The sequence below is a fragment of the Macaca thibetana genome, chromosome 10, assembly GCF_024542745.1.
Source record: "Macaca thibetana thibetana isolate TM-01 chromosome 10, ASM2454274v1, whole genome shotgun sequence".
Classification (NCBI taxonomy): domain Eukaryota; kingdom Metazoa; phylum Chordata; class Mammalia; order Primates; family Cercopithecidae; genus Macaca; species Macaca thibetana.
The window spans coordinates 62,157,153-62,182,735 of NC_065587.1; the positions used below are offsets into that span (position 1 = coordinate 62,157,153).

The 25,583-nt window shown below is 40.5% G+C and overlaps 2 protein-coding genes across 2 annotated transcripts in view; both read right to left on the reverse strand.

The window, feature by feature from the left end:
* Window positions 1–25,583, reverse strand: part of VSTM2L (V-set and transmembrane domain containing 2 like) — a 381,776-nt gene that overhangs the window by 212,284 nt on the left and 143,909 nt on the right. The gene's annotated exons all lie outside the window — the stretch shown is intronic.
* Window positions 1–25,583, reverse strand: part of CTNNBL1 (catenin beta like 1) — a 225,823-nt gene that overhangs the window by 138,958 nt on the left and 61,282 nt on the right. The gene's annotated exons all lie outside the window — the stretch shown is intronic.

Below are 25,583 nucleotides of genomic sequence, written 5' to 3' on the forward strand. Positions count from 1 at the left end.
TGTCTACTGCACTCCCAATTCTATTTTACAGAAGAGTTGAGTTAAGGCCCAGAGCCTGGGCAAAGGACCTAAATAGACACTTCTCAAAAGAAGATATACAGATGGCCAGAAGATACATGAAAAAAAAAGCTTACCATCACTAATCACCAGGGAAATGCAAAGAAAAACCACAATGAGTTATCATGTCACGCCTATCAGAATGGCTATCATGAAAAAGACAGAAGGTAAAGTGTTGTTGAGGGTGTGGAGAAAAGAGAACTCTGTGCACTGTTGGTGGAAATACAAATAAATACAGCCATGATGGAAAACAGATGGAGGTTCCTCAAAAAATTAAAAACAGAATTATTATATGATCCAGCCATCCCACTTTTGGGTATGTAATCAACAGAATTGAATTCAGTATGCTGAGAAGATATCTGCCCTGTGCGTTGTAGCGTTATTCACAATAACTAAGATATGGAAGCAACCTATGTGTCCGTCACTAGATGAATGGATTTATAAAAGTATATATACACAATAGAATTCTACTCAGCTCTAAAAAGCGGGGAAATTCTGACATTTGAGACAACCTAGATAAAACTGGAAGACATTAAGCTAAGCGAAATAAGCCAGGCACAGAAAGGCAAATACCTCGTAATCTCACTTGTATGTAGAATCTAAAAAAGCTGAACTCATAGAAGTAGAGAGCAGAATGATCGTCACCAGTGGCTGTGGAGGAAGGGAATGGAGGGAAATGTTGACTGAAGAGTATAAAGTTTCAGTAAGGCTGGGCGTGGTGGCTCACACCTGTAATCCCAGCACTTTGGGAGGCCGAGACGGGCAAATCACCTGAGGTCGGGACTTCAAGACCAGCCTGACCAACATGGAGAAACCCTGTCTCTGCTAAAAATATAAAATTAGCCAGGCGTAGTGGTGCATGCCTGTAATCCCAGATACTTGGGAGGCTGAGGCAGGAGAATCGCTTGAACCCGGGAGGCGGAGGTTGCGGTGAGCTGAGATCGTGCCATCGCACTCCAGCCTGGGTAACAAGAGAGAAACTCCGTCTCAAAGAAAAGAAAAGAAAAGAAAAGAAAAGAAAAGAAAAGAAAAGTTTCAGTTAAACAGGAAGATAAGCTTTAGTAACTTATTGCACTGTATGCTGAATATAATAAATAATGCACTGTACATTTAAAAATTGATAAAACAGATTTTAAATATTTTCACCACAGAAAAAATATTAAAGGTGATGGATTTGTTAATTAGCTTGACGTAATCATTCCACACTGTAGACATATATTAAAATACCACCTTGTACCCCATAAATATATACAATTATTTGCTAATTAAAAGTTTTTAAATCAAATATTATAATAATAATAATAATAATAATAATAAAAGCCCAGAAGCCAAATATTACATAAGATCACAAAACCATTAACGCACCCCTGAAAACAGAACTGGCACTTCCAGACTCCTAGGCCAAGGACCTTTCTACCGTACTCTGTTAGGACCTCATTTTGCCTTTTATTGTTGTTGTTGTTGTTTACTTTTTAGAGATGAGGTTTCACTATGTTGCCTAGGCTGGACCTGAACTTCTGGACTCCAGCAATCCTCCTGCCTCAGCCTTCTGAGTAGCTGAGACTACAGGTGTGTGCCACTGCAGCCAGCTCATTTTGCCTTTTACAATGCAATCAATTAAGAAGTTCTTAGTGTTGTTTTCCATTAAATTAGAATAAAACAGAGCAGTAGTGAAAGGGGCTTCAGAGCTGAAGAGACAGAGCACTGCCCAGACACCAAACAGCCCAGTGTCTCCATTCAGCTCAACTTACTCCTGATTCGACTCTGGGCTGGTCGCCTACCTCTCTAAACCTTAGTTTCCTTATCTGTAAATGGACATTATAATTCTTTCCTCTGTGAACTTCAAGTGAAAGAATTCTAAACCATAATGGTATTGAACAAATACATAAAATCATCACTGTGAGGTAATCCACATGATTCTGTCTTCTCCAACAAAACATTTGTGTTAGATTCTTCAATGAGATTTTCTTTATCTGATATAGTAATCACACCCACCAGCAATATGCTTGGTGCAATGTGGTCCGTTACTACCAAACAGAAGAAAATGCCACTTTCACTGCCAGCCTGCTAAGTTGTTTGGTAATAAGAGAAAATTTTCTATTATACATGTTACACATCTTCCCTTTTGACTTTTATTGAACTGTACTCTGCCAGTGGTAGAAAGTCATTCCCCTCTTTATTCATGTTTCCTGCTTGCTCCACATCCCAGGTGCTTTAGTAAGTCTGAGCATATGACATTGTTGAGAAAACTCACATTCGACAATTTAGTTTGTAGGGTACCACCTGCTATTTTTCACTCTCTTCCTAGTCTCCCTGAGCTAGATGATAATTTCATATGAACACACTCTATTTTCCATAAGGACAAAAATTACAAAAATCTACTATCATCATTACTACTCTACCCTAAAAAAGAAAAATAAAAAGGAAAGCAACATGCCAGTAACCACAGACAAGCTACAAATAAAAAAGGAGGTGGTGGTTTTCATGTAAGAAGAGGAAGGGAAGGTAGATTCATCCTAAAGGAGGGCAGCCTTCCAACCGGAAATCTGTAGCTCCTCAGCAGGTAAGGAACTTCAGCCCTCTGGGAAGACTAATTCTTTCAAGCTCATAAAAGAAGCCCTGCTGCGATTCTGATTAGCGTGAGCCTACTGCAGCAGCCAAGTCAAGGCATGAGCTCCATAGTTCTCCACGGAAAGGAGATTTCTAGATTGTTTATCTCCGAGGAGAGAAAGAAAAGGCAGTGGGCCACAATTAAAAGGAGAAAGCTAAATATTGCCACAGTTAAGAAATGCAAAATAGAAAAATACACTAGCAATGTCTCTTTAAACACATCCTCCAATCCTCTCCTTTAAAACAAACATTTCAGAAGTCAGGGGAGGACGGCCACTGCACTCCAGCCTGGGCGACAGAGCGAGACTCCGTCTCAAAAAAAAAAAAAAAAAAAAAAAATTCAGGGGAGGAGTTTCATTTATTTAATTCCCATTAAAATGGCACTTTTCTTCTGCAGAACTTCAATCTTCACCACATCTCTGGCAGTGAGAAGTAGTTAACAGCTCTATTTTATAACAGGAAGACAGGATGCCTAAGATCTTTTAATAAACTCTTGCAAAGACAACCTGGTCCCTTCTCAAAGTTGAATCTGACCTCTGGAAAACTGCCAATCTGCCAAGATTCCAGGACCCTAACTGAGACAGATCTGAGGAATTTTCAGGCAAGAACATTCCCCTATAAATATGTCACATAAGACCTTGGTTACATTAAAACAATACTTTTTAAATCATTAATTCAACAAATAACTTACTAAAGAGTCATAACGCTTGAAGGGTCTTCAAGCAATCAGCTGCCAGTCCCAGGCTTCCAACAGGGTCATGTATAATTAGGGACACAGGGATAAACAGGGCCAGTGTGGATTCTTGAGACAAGAATAACTCTGTTAACTTTTATTAATAGTGTTTAAGTATAACATCCCTAAGAGGGCTACCTTTAAGTTCACCAACTGTTTCTCCAACCTTCTCCCTCACACACAGTATTCAGCTTTAGCTTTAGCTCCTCATGACACCTCTCCGGCAGAGCCGAACCCAGCTGCGACAGCTCCCTCAGCAACACAGCAGCTCCCAACTCCCTCTCCAACAGAGAATACGCCATGCAAAGGCTCTGATATGGTTTATTTCCACATTTCCCTTCTAAAGGCAAAAACTGTAAGAACTTCTCTTCATTTCTCTTCTTAACCCGCAAATGTCTCTTTTTCAAACACTAACACTGCAAATCGAAAAGTTTTGAATCATTCCTGAGATTTGACCACTCTGAATAATAAGAGTTAGGATTCATTTCTTCAACTAAGTGCCAACTGTATGAGGTACTGTGATGGGTACTGGACACATAAGTGTGAACAAGACAAACACTGCCTTGTTATCAGAGCTTAACAATCTGGAACAGTGTTCAATCGAAATATAGTACAAGCCACAGATGTAATTTAAATTTTTTAGTAGCCACATTTAAAAAGAAACAGGTAATAATATGTTTATTTAATCTAACATACCCAAAATATCATTTCAACATGTAATCTATATTTAAAAATTACTAATTTGTTATTTTACATTCTTTTTTTCACACTAAGTCCTTGGAATCTGGTATGTATTTTACACTTATGGTGTATCTCAATACAGACTGGCCCAATTTCATATACTCAACAGTCACATGAGGCCAGTGGCTACAGCACTGAATAGCACAGGCCTAGAGGATTTCCATCTGAGGGGTTCCAGCTCCCTGATACAAGCTAAAATGGATTTGCCTTTCCAGCAACATTGAATGAAATATGGACTAAAAAAGTGGAAGTCCTGCCTGTTCGTGAAAGATTCACACTAAAAATTATGAAGCTAACTCAACACCCTGACCAAGAAATAAACTTCCTAATTTATATTTACCCAATATTCACCACTGAGAGAGCGACAGGTTATATAAAACAAAACAAGAATTGTAAGCAGGGAAGAAGCTCAGAGCTGTCAAACTGATTTCACCAAAGGGAAGCCAAAGGGCTCTTGATCCACAGAAAGAATGTAATACTCACAGCCTGTCACAGAGGTCAACAGCTCAGGCTGAGCTCTCCCTGTGTCTTACACAACCAATCCCAAGAGGCTTAAGCCATTCTTACCAGTCACCTTTGGAGACTAATTTGTTTTGGTATCTAAAAGGTATTTGGAATCCCTCAAGATGAAGGAATGACAAAAGCAACTGTTCTTAATAAAGTCATTTCTCTGCCTCTGCTGCCCACAGGACTAGAGAAAAATGATTAACTCTTAACTTCCGAACATCAGCCTTTAAGGGTTTTTACAATCTTCTACAATTCCCTGCCTTACTCCCAATAGGTGGTAAGTGGTATAAAAGCTAAGTATTTCCCACCAACCAACCACACAGCTGGTAGCCTTTCTAGGATAAAGGTTTCCCATTCACTCAAGCTCAGAGTGGACTTCACGATAATAGATAGATGCCTTTACTCGCCAATAATCTTGAGGCCTATCACGTGTGTGTGTGTGTGTGTGTGTGTGTGTGTGTGTGTGTGGCTCCAACCATACCCCTGAAAACAGAAATCAAGACATCTTCATGAGAGCTCTGAAGGAGTTAAAAAAATTAAATAAGCAATCTGCCTAGGATACTCCCTGCGTACCCAGACAATATCCAACCTAAGCTCTGGGTTTCATTTTTCCCTCTTTTTTTTTTTAATTAAAAAGCAGTGAGAAGCTGTAGCTATAATGAGGGGCTGTGGGAACATGCAGTTATATTGAGCTCAAAGTAATGTACCATAGGAAGAGGCTACATCACCAGAACGAATCCTAAATTAAAACTCCACTATGAAACCAACCCCATTTCCTCTGAGCATGCAATCTATATTATCACATTTATGGGCTGTCTCGACCTCAATTAGGCTTGGGGGCGGGGGGTAAAAAGAGAACTTCTGTAATGAGCAATAATAGCATCATTATGATAAATTATGAAAACACACAATGCAATTATTAATGTGAAGAGCGCATTTGTATCAGAATGTAAGAGTGTAAATGTGTGCATGTGTGTGTGTCTAAATACAGCTCAACATTCCAAGTTCCCTAGCTAAGAAAGGGGATAATTTGTAAAAGGTACTTTTATGAAAAAAGATGTCCAATTCTAATAAGAAAATGGAAAAAGTCAAAGGAAACCTTCTAAACCTTGTAATAAACCAACAATTCTTCATCTAGAACTTAGGAGCTTGGCTAACTTCAGAAAAGGATCTTCCAAATGGGGCATGAAGTACTCTTTCCAAGATATCAGACAACAGGAAAGACAGTAATTTGAACCAGGAGAAGGAGATAATTTAGTCTTTCTCTCTCTTTATATTAATAGAATAGGGAAATCTGAGGTGAGTGAGTTTAAGCTACTTGCCTATGGTGAGCAAGACCACAAGGCTTCTAAATCCCAATATAGTGCTTTTCCTTTTTCTCCATGTTACCTTAAAACTGGTTGGTAAGAAAATAAGAGGACCCAGAAGCAGCCACTAGTAAATAAGTAAACAAAGCTGCTATTAAAATATAAGAACACAAGACTAGTGGCTATTTTAGACAGGATATAACTAGAAATAAACCACCATCAACAGGAAAAGGCTTTCAATTCATTTTGCTAGAGCTAATGATTCCTAATCTGCTTGCAACGGTGACAACCTGTATGGAGAATCAGTTTTGAAGTCCTAAATTCAAATCCTAGCACCTCTACTCAGCAGCCCTGGAAAGTAAGTTATTCCCTCTACGCTTCAGTTTTCTCAGTCTATAAGCTGAGAACAATAACCTCTTTCACACAGACATTTATGCATATACGTATGCATGTACATAAAAGCCTATGTTTCTTTTCTTTTTTTGAGACGGAACCTCACTCTGTCACCCAGGCTGGAATGCAGTGGTGCGATCTCGGCTCACTGCAATGCAGTAGTGCGATCTCGGCTCACTGCAATGTCCGCCTCCTGGGTTCAAGCGATTCTCCTGTCTCGGCCTCCTAAGTAGCTGGGACTACAGGCATGTGCCAGCACACCCAGCTCATTTTTGTGTTTCTGGTAGGGATGGGGTTACACCATGTTGACAAGGCTGGTCTCGAATGTGTAACCTCAAATGATCAGCCTGCCTCGGCCTCCCAAAGTGCTGAAATTACAGGCATGAGCCACTGCACCCAGTCTAAAGGCCTGGGTTGCTAAAGTACAGAAGCAGTTTGGTCCATAGAAAACACCACACTGAGCTCCCTATCTCTCCTGACATACTTGATTAAAAAATCAAAGAGGCGGGCTAGGTGCAGTGGCTCACGCCTGTAATCCCAACACTTTGGGAGGCTGAGGAGGGAAGATCACCTGAGTTCGGGAGTTGGAGATCATCCTGGCTAACATGGTGAAACCCCTTTCTACTAAAAATAAAAAATTAGCCAGTCATGGTGGCGCGTGCCTGTAATCCCAGCTACTGGGGAGGCTGAGGCTGGAGAACTGCGTGAACCAGGGAGGCGGAGGTTGCGGTGAGCTGAGATCATGCCACTCCACTCCAGCCTGGGCAACAAGAGCAAAACTCTGTCTCAAAAAAAAAAAAAATCAAAGAGGCTCAAGGTTGGAAAGAACTCTGACCACTAATAGTTAGGTTTTTAAATGTGGATCCCTTTTCTAATGTCAAAATATTTGACAAGACCAATCAGGTGAAGTGGCGCACTCCTGTAATCTCAACAATTTGGGAGGCAGAGGAGGGAGGCTCGCTTGAGCTCAGGAGTTCGAGACCAGCCTCAGCAACATAGTGAGAACCTGTCCCTATAAAAAAATTTTAAAAATTAGCAGAGCATAATGGCATGCACCTGTAGTCCCAACTACTGGGGAGGCTGAGGTGAGAGGATCACTTGAGCCCAGGAAGCTGCAGTGAGCCAAGGTCGTGCCACTGTACTCTAGTCTGGGTGACACAGACAGACCCTGTCTCAAAAAAAGAAAAAAAAAAAAATGACAGGACTACCTGCCCCCCAGACTTCCATTTTTTGGTACCCAATGATTAAGACACAATGACGACGAACAAATAAATTACTATATATTATTTGGTAATATTTTTCATTGAATTTGTGTTTTTAATGTCCACATTTACAAAAAAAGAGAGGAGAGAGAGAGATTATGTATTCATTTCTCAGAAAATGCTTGTGTACTTCTGGATCCACAACTTCTTGCAATAATTCTGAGGCTATCTAGAGACAGTTCAGGCATCAGGCACCCTTGATCTCACCCAGTTATCTATCTTAGGTTTTGAATCCTTTTTAACATATCTCTGCCCAGGCATACGCCAGGGCTTTCCTAACACCTCCAGTGACCAGATACTCACCTCCTCCCTAAACTGTGCCGCCTCCACCTTTGAATCACTCAGTTAGGAAGCTCATTCAATTGAGGAGAGACCTTTCCACTTACACTCTCCTTCATGGTTCCTAATACTTCCCCCTTTAAGGAAATGTAAAACATGTCTAGTCTCGCTCATATTAAAAAAAAAAAAATTACATTTTTCAAGACAGCAATCCTTCTTATTTCTTCCTTCCCAATTGCCTTTTCTATTTCAGAATAAACACTTTCAATAAGACGGTCGGGCAGGGGGCAACGGCGGGGGGGGGGTACACACATAATTATATTCCTTCCTACCATTATTTTGGAATTTCATAATTTTAAAGCTTTCTAATACCTCTTGGAATAATTAGACATATGGAATGTCGCAAACCCGTTTGTGGATGCATTGGTCTAACCAAATTGAAATGCTCAGAAATCATCTGCTGTTAACCTCTTCTGATTACCTTTTGTCAGAATAAAAGGGAGTTTTCAAACATTCATTTTTACCAGATGGTAGTGAGTGGCCTGACCCAGAAGTTACAGATGAGTTGCAGTAATGAGTTTTCCCTTGCCTTTACTGGCTGCACATTCACTGGTGACATTTTACAACTAGGACTTCTGGCTCAATCAATATTTGCAGGCATGAAACCTGCCAAAGTTAACATCAGGGCTCCCTTGCAAATTTGCTTAAGGCACCACAAATGAAAAAGCTCACACTCTCTAATGCTGCAACTATCATCAGCCAAAGTTCATAATTAGATATCAAAGGAATCAGAGACAGAAAATGCCACTCACCTCAAAGGGTTGTTGTGATGATTAAACAATACACCTCACAAAGGTGCCCTAGGTAAACTACAAATCGCTACACCAATGAAAGGTGTTATCATCATCATATTTTTAGGAAATGTCTGAGTGAAAATGCCAGATATTCATATATAAATACATATTACACCTCTGCAAATTTGCAAGACTAGCTTCAAAAAAAGATCAATGAATTATGTCAACCTACTACCTTTTTTTCTGGAGGAAAAAATAGGTATCAAGAACTCCTCAAAATCCCAAAGCAGAGTCTTTGCAAAATATAAAAGAGAACCACCATTTATGCCCAATTAAAAAAAAAATTACAGGCAATAAGACTACAGTAATTACTGGAGAATATGGTCTTTATCAATGTTCACAATGAAGGGGAAAATATCAATGTATCAAAAATCAAAATTACAAACAGTCTCACTTATGATCTGTAATCTGATTGGCTGACAGCTAAGATGGATGTGATTTATGATTTAAATCACTAGTCATGAAGACTACTTAATCCATTTTTCCTACCAAAAAATTTTTATTCCTTGTTAAAGCCTGAATATATATTCATCTTACCGCCAAAGGGTGTATAGATTTCTTTTTTAGAAGTACAAACTATACTTTAATGACCATGATTTACTTTGACATCTGCTCTGATTGATTCTGCAGCTACATCAGAAAGCTGAATGTTGATTTGGTTTCTTTATCAAAACTAACATAGGCAGATTACTTGTAAAGTTATTGGAAGGCAAACTATCTCCATTTAGCACACTTATGAATCTGTTTTGTCAGCTACACCAGAACCATCAGCATCCATTCATTCATTAAGGAAGTATTTACTGAGCTAAAAGAACCTGAACATCACTCTATTAGGTGCTGGAGGGACTGTTAGACATCAATTTAACAACAAAACAGCACTGATCTAAAAGAAGTAAGGTGGTACAATGCAAATAGCAAACCAAAAATCAGAAAAATCTGCGTTCTAGTGGTAAATCACTTAAGAGCCACGTGACCTTGGATAAGTCATTAGACTTATCAATGCTGCATTTATAAAAATGCTCAGCCCTTGCTTTGCTATCTCACAGGACTAACTTTACTTTAGTAGGCTAAGGGATAGGAAGATTAAAATGAGATAAAAATACAGGACTTCGGAGAGAAAGCACAGAATACAATTTCTCTCATTGACTGCAAACTGCAAAGCCCTGTATATACAACAGACTTTCTTTCTTCCTTTCTTCCTTCCTTTCTCTCTTTCTCTCTCTCTCTCTTTTTCTTTCTTTCTTTCTTTCAATTTTAGATAGAGTCTCACTTTGTCTCCCTGGATGGAGTACAGTGGCGCGATCTTGGCTCACTGAAACCTCCACCTCGTGGGTTCAGGCAATTCTCCTGCCTCAGTTTCTCAAGTAGCTGGGACTACAGGCGTGCACTACCACACCTGACTAATTTTTGTATTTTTAGTAGAGATGGGGTTTTGCCATGTTGCCCAGGCTGGTCTCAAACTCCTGACCTCAAATGATCCACCTGCCTTGACCCCCAAAAGTGCTGGGATTACAGGCATGAGCAACCATGCCTGGCCAGACTTTAAATTATTTAAAGCCAGCTTTTGACAAAGAACATAAGAAGATGATCGTAGAAGAAAAAATACTGAGTAGCCCATAAGCATATAAAAAGTAGTCCAACCTCATTAGAAATCAGGGAAATGTACATAAAACCATTAGTTATCATCGGATTGACAAAAATGAAAAAATAAAAAATCTGGTAACACCAAGGGTTGGTGAGGATATGGGGAAGCAAGAACTGTTAATACTTGCTGACAGAGAAGTATAAATGAGTACAGAGCAAATTGGTGAGGACGAATACCACTGATGCATATATTCTATGACTATCTCAGTAGTTCTACTACTAGGGACATAGACATTAGAGAAATGGCACACATATGCACAAGGAGTTATTTAAAGAATGATCACTGGACAATAAGAAACAAAGTTAAACGATCTATGGATGCATGCATAAATAGTAACAGTAAGAAAAAAGTACATGAGAATAATAATCACCAAATTCAGGATAGTGATTGCTTCTAAAGGAGGTTAAGAGAGAAACTGGATTAGGGAGGAGTATGCGATGAAATGAGATTAGGGAAGGGTGCAAAGGAGACTTTATCTATATTTATAATGTTTTATTTCTTAAAGTAAGATCTGAAGTAAAGTTGGCAAAATGGTGTGATTATGGCACACACTGAAGAGAAAAAGGTTGGGGGGACCACCAGAAGCTAGCAGGGATCATGCAGACCAAGTCATGCCCAACTGGCTGTGCTTCTTTGATATTGTTACTGTTGATTAAGATTAAGGGTTTATAATACTCACAGGGTACCTGAAAGTCAACAAGATCTCTCACAGAGTTATTCAATGAGTCAACAGGATGACCAGCTTTAATTATTTTTAAAGCTAATGCATAGTATGGGTGCACTTTTAGAAGTATAAAACCCAATTCACCCTAGCTCGACAGCAGTGAGTTAGCTACTGTGCGTTAAGAGACATTACCACCTGGAGAATATACGAGCAGGATAGCAGAGGGTCTGGAAGCCTTGCTATAGGAAAAATCAATAATGGAATCCAAGAAGATTCAGGGAGGGACCCAGGAGTGAATCGCCATCAGTTATTAACAGATGCCTTAGAATAGAGTAAGTGCGAACAGTGCTACAAAAAATGGCAGATCACCTTCCATCCTCCTTCACTGCAACTAGAGAAGTCCTACTCAGTCTTAAGCTCCCGCTCAAATGTCACCTCCCTTGAGAGTCCTCCACATACTCCAGTAAGACTTGTCAGCTTCCTCAACGGTGTATCAGATCTCTCCCAGTACACCATGTATGTGTGAGTAAGTCTCTGTTTCCTCTACTAAATCATGAGCTAGGTCTTCAAGAGTAGGGATCCTAGGATTTGACCCTTGCTCCTAACAAATATCTTGGCGCCTAAGAGTGCCTTGTTCATAGCAGGCACTTAACCCTAAATCCATGAGAGAGAGATTTTTGGCTCCATATATATTAGCATATACATACTCACTAAAGTGAAAAAGAAAAAGACACATTCACTGTAAGTGTCCCAACAGAGTCCAAATTATATGTCATGCTGCTGTCAACAGGCCCTCCTAGCTGGACTCTCTAGACCTCTAAGATTCTCGTAGTCAATGTCCGGGCCTTAACCCAACTTAAATGAAAACTATTTTTCTGTTTTTCAAAACAATTATTTACCACCACCTTTTTTTTAATTTAAAAATAATTTATTTTATTCATCCTGTTGAAAAGGTTTTTAAGTTGTATAGGCCATGGAATGTGGCTCACACCAGTAATCTGAGCAATTTGGGAGGCCAAAGCAAGAGGACTGCTTCAGCCTAGGAGTTCAAGACCAGCCTGGGAAACAGTGAGACCCTGTGTCTACAAAAAATAAATTGAGGCCAGGCACAGTGGCTCACGCTGGTAATCCCAGCACTTTGGGAGGCTGAGATGAGCGGATCATGAGGTCAGGAGATGGAGACCATCCTGGCTAACATGGTGAAATCCCATCTCTACTAAATATACAAAAAAATTAGCCGGGCGTGGTCGCGGGCACCTGTGGTCCCAGCTAGTAGGGAGGCTGAGGCAGGAGAATGGCGTGAACCTGGGAGGCAGAGCTTATAGTGAGCCAAGATCACACCACTGCACTCCAGCCTGGGCGACACAGCGAGACTCTGTCTCAAAAAATAAATGAATAAAAAACAAAATTTTAAAAAATTAGCCAGGCACAGTGATACATGCATACGCCTGTAGTCCCAGCTACTCAGAAGGCTGAGATGGAAGGACTGCTTGAGCCCAGCAGACCAAGGCAGCAGTGAGCCGAGATCACAACACTGCACTCCAGCCTGGGCAACAGAGCAAGACCCCATCTCAAAAAAAAAAAAGAAAAAGGAGAAAAAGAAAAACAAGTTGTGTAAATACCAGTCATGAACAAATGCAGGATGAAAACAAAACAAAATCTTTCTGCCTACAGATTATATCTCATTTCAAATAAAATAAAATGTCTTCTAACATTTTTCTAAAGTTGCTACATTTAAAAAGTAAGACAAATCCTACTTAATAGCCAATGGGTGTCATGTATACGGGCCCTTGTGAACATGAAGGGGAGATGAGAAAGGAACTGTCCTCATTGAGCTTTACAGGGCACCCTTACTAAGCACCTACACAGCTCCATGCCAGGAGCACAAGGTTTAAGAAACAAAGAAATAAAAAAGGCGTGTTCTTTCCTTCAAGGCGCTTTCAATCTTTTGGGAACCACAACATGGACAAGTCAATGGAGGATTATTGAAACTTCTGGTTAGCGCTGTGGCTGAGTAGGCATAGAGAACAGAGAGACCATGGATGGGGCATCTGTATCAGACTGGAGATCAAGGAAGGTGGCATAATTCAATGGGAGAGGACAAGTAAAACCAATGAACTCACCAGGAATCATAATTTACTATTAGCAAATATATGCAAATTCTCAAAGTTCCTCGGACCATTAGGGTGACTGCAGCCAAGCAGAATTCATCCAAGTCTTGGGCCATTAGGGTGAATTCTCCAAGCAGAATTCATCTCTTCTCCATCTACCTGTCTACTTACTTTATACCACACTGGGCTATATCTATATATAATCTGGTAAATTTTCCAATGGTGGCATCAAGGATATTCAGAGGCTAAGTATAGTAAAACTCAGATTCAGACAAAGAATACTAGTCTAATCCTGTAATTTACAGATGAGTAAACTGAGACTCAAGTTAGTGACAATACTTGAGCCCGAAGCCATAGAACTGGGCCTGGAATCTAACTCTCATCTTAGTAGGAGCAGTATTACACAACCTCCAGACTCCTTTCCTCAGTCAAGACCTCAGAAATTACCATCTTCAAGGCATACTTTGCATCAGCTCTCCCTGCTGTCATCATCTTTCAGCCAACACTAAAATCCCTTTGTTGCTTTTCTGCCCATGCTTTTAATCAGGTGAGTTCCTTCTGCAGTTGTTCCTTGCCTATTTGCAATTTTGCTATCCAGAAGAGACTAGTGTCACCTGTCTCAATGGAGATTCCAGTAAGAAATTCCTCCCCTGTATCATTTAGAGGAACCCACACTAAGCACTGGGTCACCTACCATTGACACCAGTCCACTCTGAACCTTTAAACATTAAATAACAAATTAATATGGGAAAGTTATTTAAAATTGTTTATAGGTTTAAACCAAGGCTCAGATACAATAAATTTACTTTACTATTTAGGATGACACAAATGCTGATACTTTATAAGTTTCTAAGAGAGGAGGGTGGAGTATACATTTTGCAACCAGCGAACCCATACAATGCTTCTGCATGTTACAAGACATATCTGTTAACAGAGAAGTCTCCAGCCAGTGGAAGACTGCCTCTAGCAATGCATGATTTTATTAAGACCAAAGTGGGCAAAGAAATATTTAATTATTTTTTCTACAAGTTGTCTCTGAGGTCACTGCCAAGACTAAAAACGTAAAACTGCATTCCTTTTTCAAACAGGGGTAGTTGGGGGAAAAGGGTGTATACTACCAGGAATAGAGACAGGAAAAAAAGAGAAAAGATAAGTTTTGGGGAAATAGGAAGAGAGGAATGAATGATCCAGGACTGAATGAGTGAGAACCAGATCATGTGTGAGAAACTAACCATTTTATTCACTTACAAACACCTGCTTATTCATTCCTTAAGACTTCTTATATGGTTTTGGTCTCAGCTTAGGACCTTAGACACTGCCATTGTTTCTTCAAAAGCTTAAAACTTATCCATATAAGTCTGTTATTCAATAGCTGCCACATTTATTTCAAGGAAGATAGAACGCACATGGAACTTTCCCTTGAGTATCCCGTTAAAGAAGAATATTTTTCAACATTATGGGCAATACTTTAGAGTCTGAAAATGTAGCAAGATTATATAATATACTTTCCAGCACTTGAGTGCTGATTTACCTAGCCCCCTCAGCTTGAATGAAGTATCTGGTGTTATGGCCTCAAAACATGCCTGTTGATGCGTCCATCAAAGACAACGAAAAGATATGGTTTAATATCTGCTTTTGTGTAAGATGCACTTTATTTTCCTCAACTCAAAGGTTTTACTATTTCTAGAAGCTTTACAAACCACTAAAGTTAGCAAAATACCTCCATTCCCAATAAAGACAAGGATGGTGAATGAGTTATTCTTAGATAAGACAATTCAGTGTCAGAAATACTTCCCCACCTGGAAAAAACACAGAGAACCCTGACCTCCTGACCATGTGGATGATCAAAAGGAATCCTCTGGCAGCCTGGACAAATGCGTCTTGGCCACCTACAAATTCTCCCTACGAGTTCTATCCACACCACCATAGCTTTCTCTCAGGGAACCTATAAAATTGATTTCAAAGTGGTTTTAAATTAACACTTGCTCACTTCAAGAACATTTTAAGATACTCAATTTCCTAGCAAGTGCATCTAGTAGACCAAACAGGCAAAATGCACACCTTGCTGGGCAGGAAGAAGCTCTACCAAAGGTAATATAAATAAGAAAATAGGTGTCTTATACATAAAAACAAATAGTAGAATAAAATAATTATTTTGACCCATCTTCCCCTATTTAAAGTTTTTTTTGAAGCTTGGCAGCCTTAGGGTATCAAAAATACTTAAGAATTGGTTGCCTTAAAAAAAAAAATCTAAAAACAGTGCACAGACAATACTACATATTACCATAGCTTTACTTTCTGATAAAGGAATGTAAAGTGAATTTTCATAAGCAAGTTTCCTCTGTGGGTGAATCTCCAGTCAGTTACAACCAACTCAAAGAGAGCCATCAAGGCAAACTACCCATTAGCTGTCAATTTAGAATGACTTCAGAGAGCTAGCCTCAGAGCTCCACTGATATCTTTTCAACAACCTCTTAATCTTGTTTATAACACCTGTGTTAAGGCAGCCTGACATCAATTCTACTCACTTGTCTCAGACTGAAATTACTTAGAAACCTAAGAATTCCAGTAAACATACCAAAAAACCACAAAGATGCATGGCCTGAAAAACCCTGTACACAAGGGAATTCGGCCACTTCTTTTAAATAAAGCTGCATACGTGAGCCAGAATGGGCCTCAAAAGGCAAAGTCAGATATAAATCTCACAAATAACTGCTTAGAAGGCACCGAGGTCACAGCATTGTGGGGTTTACAGAAACCATAAAGAATTTCTCCTACAGCTTCCTCACCAAACGATTATACAAACTATTCAATAGTTACCATTAACTATGTGCCTACTCTGTACCAGGAACTTAACATTTTCATTATCTTTTTAACCTCCACCCAACTCTTCTAGGTAGGTGATACCATTTCCCATTTCCACAAGTAAGGAAGCCAAAGTGCGGTGGCTTGCTTAGCAAACTGCCAAAGACCAAAGAGCTAGAAAACAGTGGAGATGGGACTCAAATGCTGCCTGCCAGTCTAAGCCTAAAGCTCTTTCTATGACATCATACTACCACCATGAGTTTGAGAAATCATTTTGCTGTAACTGGTTTCTGCGTTTACTACAGATCTGTTTCTTGAGGCTCCTTTAACTCAAGTGAACTGTTAGCAGCTCTAGTACTTTGTTCTAGAAATCCATGTTTGTCCTAGGCCTGTAAGAAACATAAAACACATAAGGAATTGATGCTAAACTAGTCCCATGAATAGGGGAGTGCGGCACAGTGAAGAGAATGGACTTTGGTAGTCAAAACCCCTGGGTTTGTTGTCACTAGTGTGTGACCCTGGACAAATAACCACCGTTTCAGCCTTAGTTTCATCCCTGGAAAAAACCATCCTAGTGTTGTGGGATACTAGTGTTGTGGAAGTACCTAACCCAAAAAAAAGCACTCAATAAATGTTTAAAGAAAGAAAGAAAAATGTCAAATGGAAATGGATAGGCCAGATCCAACCAACACAAAATAAAACCTAATTTGGTTGTTCTGTACGAACTCTTACTGTTTGCCTATAAGGCTGGGTAAAGAGAAAACAGCAATCATGGCCCACAGTAGACTTGCAACAAATCTTTGGCAAATAAATGAATCAATCAATCTCCTGCTTTAGTGTCAGAGACAACATCAGCCTTTAAAAGGAATGCCAGTCAACTCTCAGATTACACACTAATAGAATCAGGCTTTTATGAAGATCATCTACTATTACCTAAAGCAAGATTCACTCAACCCCGAGTTATCGATGACTAGGGCTACTATCATTCACAAAAACACCTTTATCTGCTCCCATCAAGGAAAAGGCAAGAAAAAAGGCAACTGGGGAGGTGCTAAGCCTCAATATAAAAAGATACCTAGAGAAGACTCAAATTCAGTCACCTAATCATTCATTCACTGCTTCATTCATTCATCCTCATCCTTTCCTTTCTTTAGTCAAGAGATATTTATTGAACATTTACTCAATGGCAGGCACTGATCTGGTCACTGTCCTTGAGTAACTCACAGTCCAATGAGAAGAAAAGTATGTAACCAAGTAATTCCAATAGAGAGTGGCAGGCAGAGTAGACTTGGAGGCAAGCACAAGGTAGAGTAATGGTAGGATTCTGCGGCAGTTTATTCTCGAAGGTCCTTCTCCTTCTCCTTCTTCATTTTTTTTTAACCTACTTTCATCCATTGGAGCCCTCTTCTAGGAAGAAGATTCCACCATCCACTTAATGGGTGGGCAAGTTACTAAACCTCTATGAGCTTCCTTTCCTCATCTGCAAAATGGAACTATGAATATTGACTTCCCAGCGTTGCCTTTAGGATGAGATGGGATAACATACATAAGTCGAACAGCACAAAGCCTGGCTCTCAGTGGGCTTTGATACCGAGTAGTCCCCAGCCCTTTGTTTTGTTCTTTTGGCCTGGTTTCATGGGAAGGAGAAAACAAATATTCTTTTATTTCATTAAAAGTAGGAAAATATCCATGCTCCTCTATGAGCTGCTTTGCATTCACTTCAATTCAGGAACACGCCATCCCTGTAAGTGACGCCCTTCCCATAAACACAAAGTCAATCTGTCAAATGAAGGGCAAATCTGCCATTAGTGCAGACAATACCTCAAGGCCAGCTGCACACCCACCTCATGATATTATCTGGCTAGGCTTGGTGTCATGCTCCTGAGAAAAGCTATGCTCACTACATTCAGCAATCAGAAAGTTCACACGGTCAGAGGTGCCTCTGCCTCACACAAGGTGAAGCACAGCTAAAAATTGCTTTTTTAATTAAAATAAGACTTCCTCAACTGCCTGCTGACAATCACAACTAGAACATGGAGCCCAGAACCAGTTAACCAGTCTCCAGCCTGCTCTAATGGTGGTTTTAAGCACTCAGAGAAGGGAGGGGGAAAAATTACCAATTTAAACAAAATGTTTCATCTTCTAATTATGCGACAGGCTCCAAGAGGATGGGAAGTGATTTGCAATCTTCATTATGGAATCCCCATGCGACCACTGGCACACGTCATGTCAGCCAGACGCACATGCCATCTTTTTCCCCCACTGAGTCTTCTGTGTCCTTGTAAGTTTTGTGGTAATGGAAGAAGAAATCTTCAGTCAAAAAAATGGGGCAGAAGCTTACGAATTTCTGTCTCCAAGTTCATCATACTGAGTGAGGTGTGAGGATCCCCAGTGAGGAGCCAGGGAGATAATATTCAGTGACTTTACACTGGCAGGCTTAGCAGCCTGAGGCCCTTTGAAACTCTAAAATCTTATAAAAACTGCCCAGCTCAGGTGGTGCTTAAGCCATTTTTTAAAATTTGCTGAAAAGTTCTGTCATCAGCGCTAAGAGATGCATTGAAAATTAGGGCGGTGCCCACCAACGGCACCTCTGGCCAGAAGGAAATCTGTTCCTCTGCAGATATGCTTGTATCTTTGCTCATTTGTGTTATCTCTGTCCGTTCAGATCTCTATGTGCTAACTCAGGAGAAAAAGTCCCTGCCAACCAACTCTGACAAGTCTGATGGCAGAACTCCCACTGGAGATCCAGCAGAGACAGCAGAGGCAGGCAATTATTCCCTTTCATTAAGGACAGTTCTTTTTAAGTTTGGGTGTTTTGTATTAGTATTATTTTGAACACAAAAAGTAGCCATTCACAATCGCTGCTCAATGCAGTCACTTAACACAACTGACAGAAACTGTAATTTCCCCATAAGCCAACTGAAAAAGATGTTCTGGAAGTAACTAGAAATGGTTGTGCCCCTTTAATTACCCACTGTAATGTAAAACCAGACATGGAGAGGATGGCCACAGCAGATCTGGGCAAAGCGGCAGTGATATTTAATCATCACTTCAGACCATCTGCAACTGTTTTGCAGAAGCACATCAAGTTTATAGATTCTAAAGCTTCTACAAGTTACCAGGTGCTGAGGGTCAGCTGCATTGTCCTCAGGCCACAAGGGGCTGCTTTCTTCATTCTCTCCAGGCCAGGGTGCTCAACAAAAGGCACCATGCCCACATTTTCTGAGCCAAGCCTGGCACAAGGAGAGCGCTGCTTCTTGATTAAGCCAGAACACAGATTAAATGTTTAGAAGTGGAGATTGTGAAAACAATCTAGGCGGGAAAGCAATTATCCCAGGAACAGCACGGCTTCAGCTGCAGCCCTCTGCAGCACAAAGGTGAATTCCACACCCTCCAACAGCTAAGCTAGCCAGAATGCTCCTCTACAATTCTCCACTCTGTAGATGCAGCCATCTTTTAAAACATAAACCAAATTGTGTCACTCCACAGCTTAAAATCCCTAACGGCTTCCTATTGTGCTAGGAATAAAGTTCAAAAATGTTAGGCTTCTCCCTCCTCCCGAAGCTGGCCCCTCTGTCCTTATCAACTATCCCCTCTTCACTCACCAAGCTCTGGCCATACAGGACAAATCTGTTCCCACCTCAGAGTTTTTGTTTTGGCTTTTCCCTTGATCTTCACTGCTAGTCCCACAGCTCTTCATATGTCTGGATCTTCCTCATCATTTAGCTCACAGCTCAAATGTCACCTCTCAGGCCTTCTAGAAGCTTCCAAAATAAACAGCCACTGCTCCCTCAACACTGTTACATCAGCCTATTTTTCTCCTTCATGTTCCTATTTGAAATTATCTTGTTTGTATTTATCTAGTATGTGTTTGCTTGTTTAGGTATTGCTATTTATTGTCTGTCTTGCCTCCTTGGATGTAAGTTCCATAAAGACAAGGACTACAACTGTCTTGTTTAGCACTCTATTCCCAGTGTCTAGTATAATACCTTACATTTAGTAGGCATTTAATAAATACGTGTGGAATGATTAAAGAATGAGAGGTTCAATATGGAGCACTAATCCAAATGAAATTTGCTAACCCCCCCAAAATCTGGATTGTCTCACAGCCCGACTAGCAGCATATGTCACAATGCCCTAGAAACAATGGTAAATAACATCCTATTTCCTCACCAACCGCTGGTGAATGACTAGGAAACTATGGCAAAGGGTGATAAGACCGAGAAGGAGAACTCACAGACTGTCAAAGTTGCAGAACTGGAAAATCTGTAAGCTTCTCAAGCAGGGTTTTGCTCAAACTGTCCTTTCACAGGAGGATCAGATGGGTCAGATAACAGGCTAGGGCCAAAGGTTGGGTCTTACAGGTCCAGCTAGGGTAGGGTACACCATATGAGGCACACTGTATACAGCAGCTGCCGTCCCAACCATGCAGAGCCCTTCCTAATAGACTCTGGGTTGGGAGCCGGAGAGCACATGTACATACCAAGCCCAAAAAAACTGGTATGTGTTGGAGGGGAGGGGAAAGGAGAGGTAGGATATGACAGAGAGCCAAGAGTCAGACACAAGACAAGAAGTGAGCAGAGGCATAAACTGGTGAAGAACAAGCATACAGCATCTCAGGTGACTGATACAATTAGATTTCACAGGCCTGTGGGTGTGTGTATTTGGATATAAGGCTGACTAAAAGATACAGGGTTTAGGCAATCAGACAGGTAAATGGCTACCCTCCAGAAAGATAAGTAATCATGAAAGAAAGGATCACCCCACAGAAGGCCAGGTTAAAGCCCCTATTTGTGAGTGCTAGTTTCTCTTGAAAGACTCATGATTAGTGGACAACAGCAATTGCTCAGATGTTCTCTAGACCCCAGGATGGCGGGGGGCGGAGGTGGGGAGGCGCAAAGAGATGCTAAAGGAAAAGCTACCCGGAAAATAAAGACTACTCAGGCTAAAATGATTTCTAGTATCTCGCAGACTTTGGAATCTAGCAACAGAGCTCTAAAATGTTTTGCAGTTCATCCAAAAATGACCAAGAATACTAATGCTTCATTCATCCAACAACTTCAACTTTTCAAAACACCATTAAAAGAAAAGGCAAAAAAGGCCTCAGAGGTTAGATAACTTATCAAACAAACAATAACACTAAGGAGTGACAGCTGACACAAAGGAAAAGAATGCAAACTACACAAAGTAGGCACAAGAACTCAAAATCCCTACCATTCCACAGTGCAGGAGTAAAAGCTTTCCACATTTCAAAAGGTCATGAGAGAATCCAGACACAACTAACATGTACATAGTGAGGCTCCTGAGATCACAGTGTGTCCTAATGAGAAAGGCAAGAATGTTTATGTTTTAGAAGGATCTTCATACAAAATGATGAAAAATGCATGTTCTGCACATGGAAAAGATGAAGCATCATCATGGACACAGCACTGTCCTGAACCCCATTTTGTCACCAAATCATTGGGGTCCTAAAGTTATTCCCTCTCTGGGCTCTTTGGTTTACCCATGTGTACAAAGAAGCAGCTGGAATAGATCATCTCACCAATTAAAAGCTTCAGTTACCTGGAAAGTCTGTTTCTGAAGGGCACCACACTTTCCAAAGACACCAGAGAAACAAGAAGTTAGTACAATTCAATACAACCTGTGCCACCTTTCTTAAAAAAGGAACCTCATTATGGGCTTCTTTCAGCTACCACCCTCAATCAATCATAATGTCTTTTTCATGTCCTTGTTTATTGCTGAGTTTCACCATTCTGTTAATCCTTTCGCATCTTTACCTTCCCTTGCCCAACAGAGGTACTCCAGGCCAGAGCCCCTATTCCATGTTTCAACTTCTCTGTGAATAACTGTGTAACCCTAAGATGCTCAAAAGTTTCCCTCATCATTAATCCTATTATGGAAGTATTGATGTTGACAGCGTCTGCTAAAAGATAACATGACAAACTATAGCTACGATTTGTTTCTTTTTATGCAAAGCTGAAAAGAAAATCGCATTCCAACATTATGTACCAGCAGAGGACTGATGTGCTGCTAATGTTTAACTCTATCAAGGATCCCAAAAGAAATTTTAAACTGAGATGCTCTTAACTGGAAATAAGGGATTCAAATAAAGAAATGTCATCAATCCTCAATTTTATGTATTAACAGAATGAGCACATGAATAATGCCAAACATGAAGCCAGAATCTGCAATAAAAATAATAATGCCAACAAAACTGTTCAATAATCAATCATGCCTGCTTTTGGAATAAAGTCAGATATATTCAGAGAGATGCATCATGATACTCTACTTGGTTTCAACTCCCTTTTTTTTTTTTTTTTTTTTTGGACAGAGTCTTGCTCTGTTGCCAGGCTGGAGTGCAGTAGCGCGATCTCGGCTCACTGCAACCTCCACCTCCTGGGTTCAAGCAATTCTCCTGCTTCAACCTCCTGAGTAGCTGGGACTACAGGTGCACACCACCACACCCAGCTAATTTTTGTATTTTCAGTAGAGACGGGGCTTCACCATGTTGGCCAGGTCTCAATCTCTTGACCTCATAATCCGCCCACCTCGGCCTCCCAAAGTGCTGGGATTACAGGTGTGAGCCACTGCGCCCGGCCAGTTTCAACTCCTTCTTAGTTCAGCGACTCTAGATATTGCTGGGTAGCTAGCTGAAAGGAAGTCCAAAGAGCCAGTGCACATAATCTGCTTACAAGCAGCTGATAATCCAAAATGAGTTAAAAGATAGAAAGGCACTGCAGTAGTCTCACTAGATCCTTCACTGAATTCCAGGATGAAGAAAAGCTAATTTCCATTTACCAACCCACAATGGAGCTGGAGTTCTAAAGTTTAGGCTAAAGCATTTTTCAGATCAGTCACTGCTGGCATTCTATGGAAAAGAAACTAGTTCTGAACTACAAGCATACCTCATTTTTTTTTCCCCTTTGCAGATACTGTGTTTTTTACAAACTGAAGAGTTGTAGAAACCCAGCATCAAGAAAGTCTATCAGCCGGGTACAGTGGCTCACACCCGTAATCCCAACACTTTGGGAGGCTGAGGCAGGCAGATCACTTGAGTCCAAGAGTTTGAGATCAGACTGGGCAACATGCCAAAACCCCATCTCTACAAAAACCACAAAAAAATTAGCTGGGCGTGGTGGCAGACACCTGTAGTCCCAGCTACTCTGGGATTGCTCGAGCCCAGGAGGTCAAGGCTGCAGTGAGCCATGATCCCACTGCTGCACTCCAGCCTGGGCAATAAAGCAAGACTCTGTTCCCAGAAAAAAGAAAAAGAAAGTCTATCGCTGCCTTTTTTCCAAAATCATGTGTTCACTTCATGTCTGTGTCACACTTCGATGATTATTGCAGTGTTTCAAACTCTTTCATTATTATCATATCTGTTGTGATAATCTGTGATGGGTGATCTTTGATATTACCACTTTCTTTTCGGGTACCACAAACCACGCCCATGTGAGACAGCGAACTTAATCAATAAATGTGTGCGTTCTGACTGCGTCAACCAGCCTTTCGCCTTTCTCTTTCCTCAGGTCTCCCTATTCTCTGAGACATAACAATACTGAAATTAATTAATTACCCTACAATGGCCCCAAGTGTTCAAGTGAAAGAGTCTCACATCTCTCACTTTAAATCAAAAGCTATACATGATTAAGCTTTAGTGAGGAAAGGATGTTGGAAGTGGCAATGGGCCGAAAGCGAGGCCTCTTATACCAGACAGAAAAGTGTGAATGCAAAGGAAAAGCTGTTGAAGGATATTAAAAGTGCTACTCCAGTAAACATATGAATAGTAAAAGAGCTAAAGAGCCTTACTGCTTATATGGAGAAAGTCTTAGTGCTCCAGATAGAAGATCAAACCAGTCACAACATTCTCTTGAGCCAAGCCTAATCCAGAGCAAGGCCCTAACTCTCCTCAATTCTATGAAGGCTAAGAGAGGTGAGGAGGCTGCACACGAAGTTTGAAGCTAGCAGAGTCTTATTCATAAGGCTTAAGGAAAGAAGCCACTTCCATAACATGAAAGTGCAAGGTGAACCCAGAAGTGCTGATGTAGAAGCTGCAGCAAGTTAATCAGAAGAATTAGCTAAGATCATTGATGAAGGTGGCTACACTAAACAACAGATTTTCAATGTAGACAAAACAGCCTTCTGTTGGAAGAAGAGGCCATCTAGGATTTTCACAGCTACAGAGGAGAAGTCAATGCCTGGTCTCGAAGCTTAAGGACAGGCTGATGCTCTTGTTAGGGACTAATGCAGCTGGTGACTTTTAAATTGAAGCCAATGCTCATTTTCCATTTTGAAATCCTAGGACCCTTGGGAATTATGCTAAATCTACCCTGCCTGCGTTCTAGAAATGGAACAACAAAGCCTGGATGACAGCATATCTGTTTATAGCATTGTTTACTGAATATTTTAAGCCCACTGTTAAGACCTACTGCTCAGGGAAAAAAAAAAAAAAAAAATTCTTCAAAAATATTGCTGCTCACTGCCAATGCATCTGGTCACCCAAGAGCTCTGATGGAGACGTACAAGGAGATGAATGTTATTATATGCCTGCAAACACAGCATCCATTCCACAGCCCATGGATCAAAGAACAGTTTCAACTTTCAAGTCTTATTATTAAATATTTAAGAAATGCATTCATAAGTTCATAGCTGCCATGGATAGTGATTCTTCTGATGGATCTGGGCAAAATAAATTGAAAACTTTCTGGAAAAGATTCATCATTCTAGATGCCATCACGAACATTCATGATTCATGGGAGGAGGACAATATATTAACATCAACAGGAGTTTAGAAAAAGTTGATTCCAATCCTCCTGGATGTCTTTGAGGAGTTCAAGATTTCAGCGGAAGAAGTAACTGCAGATGTGGTGGAAACAGCAAGATAACTAGAATTCAAAGCACAGCCTGAAGATGTGACTGAATTGCTGCAATCTCATGATCAGACTTGAATGGATAAGGAGTTGTTTCTTAAGGATGAGCAAAGAAAGTGGCTTCTAGAGATAAACTCTACTCCTAGTGAAGATGCTGTGGACATTGTTGAAATGACAACAAAGGATTTAGAATATTACATGAACTTAGATGATAAAGCAGCAGCACAGTTTAAGAGAACTGACCCTAATTCTGAAAAAAGTTCTACTGTGGGTAAAATGCTATGAAACAGCACAGCTTGCTACAGAGAAATCTTTCAAGAAAGGAAGAGTCAACAGATGGAGCAGACTTCACTGTTGTCTTAAGAAATTGCCACAGCTACTCCAGCCTTCAGCAAACACCACCCTAATCAGTCAGCAGCCAGCAAGAGCAGGCAAGACCCTCCATCCACCAGCAAAAAGATGACAACTTGCTGAAGGCTCAGGTGTTGGTTAGCAGTTTTTAACAACAAAGCATTTTTAATTAAAGTATGCACATTGTTTAGACATAATACTATTCCACACTTATTAGGCTTCAGTATAGTGTAAATAGAACTTTAATATGCACTGGGAAACCAAAAAATTCATATGACTTGCTTTACTGGAGTGGTCTGGAACCAAACCCTCAATATCTCCAAGGGATGCCAATATTCAGCTGAAATACTAAAGAGCTAAATGGCTGGCCTTGGAGAAGGTAAAAGCAGTATCAGAA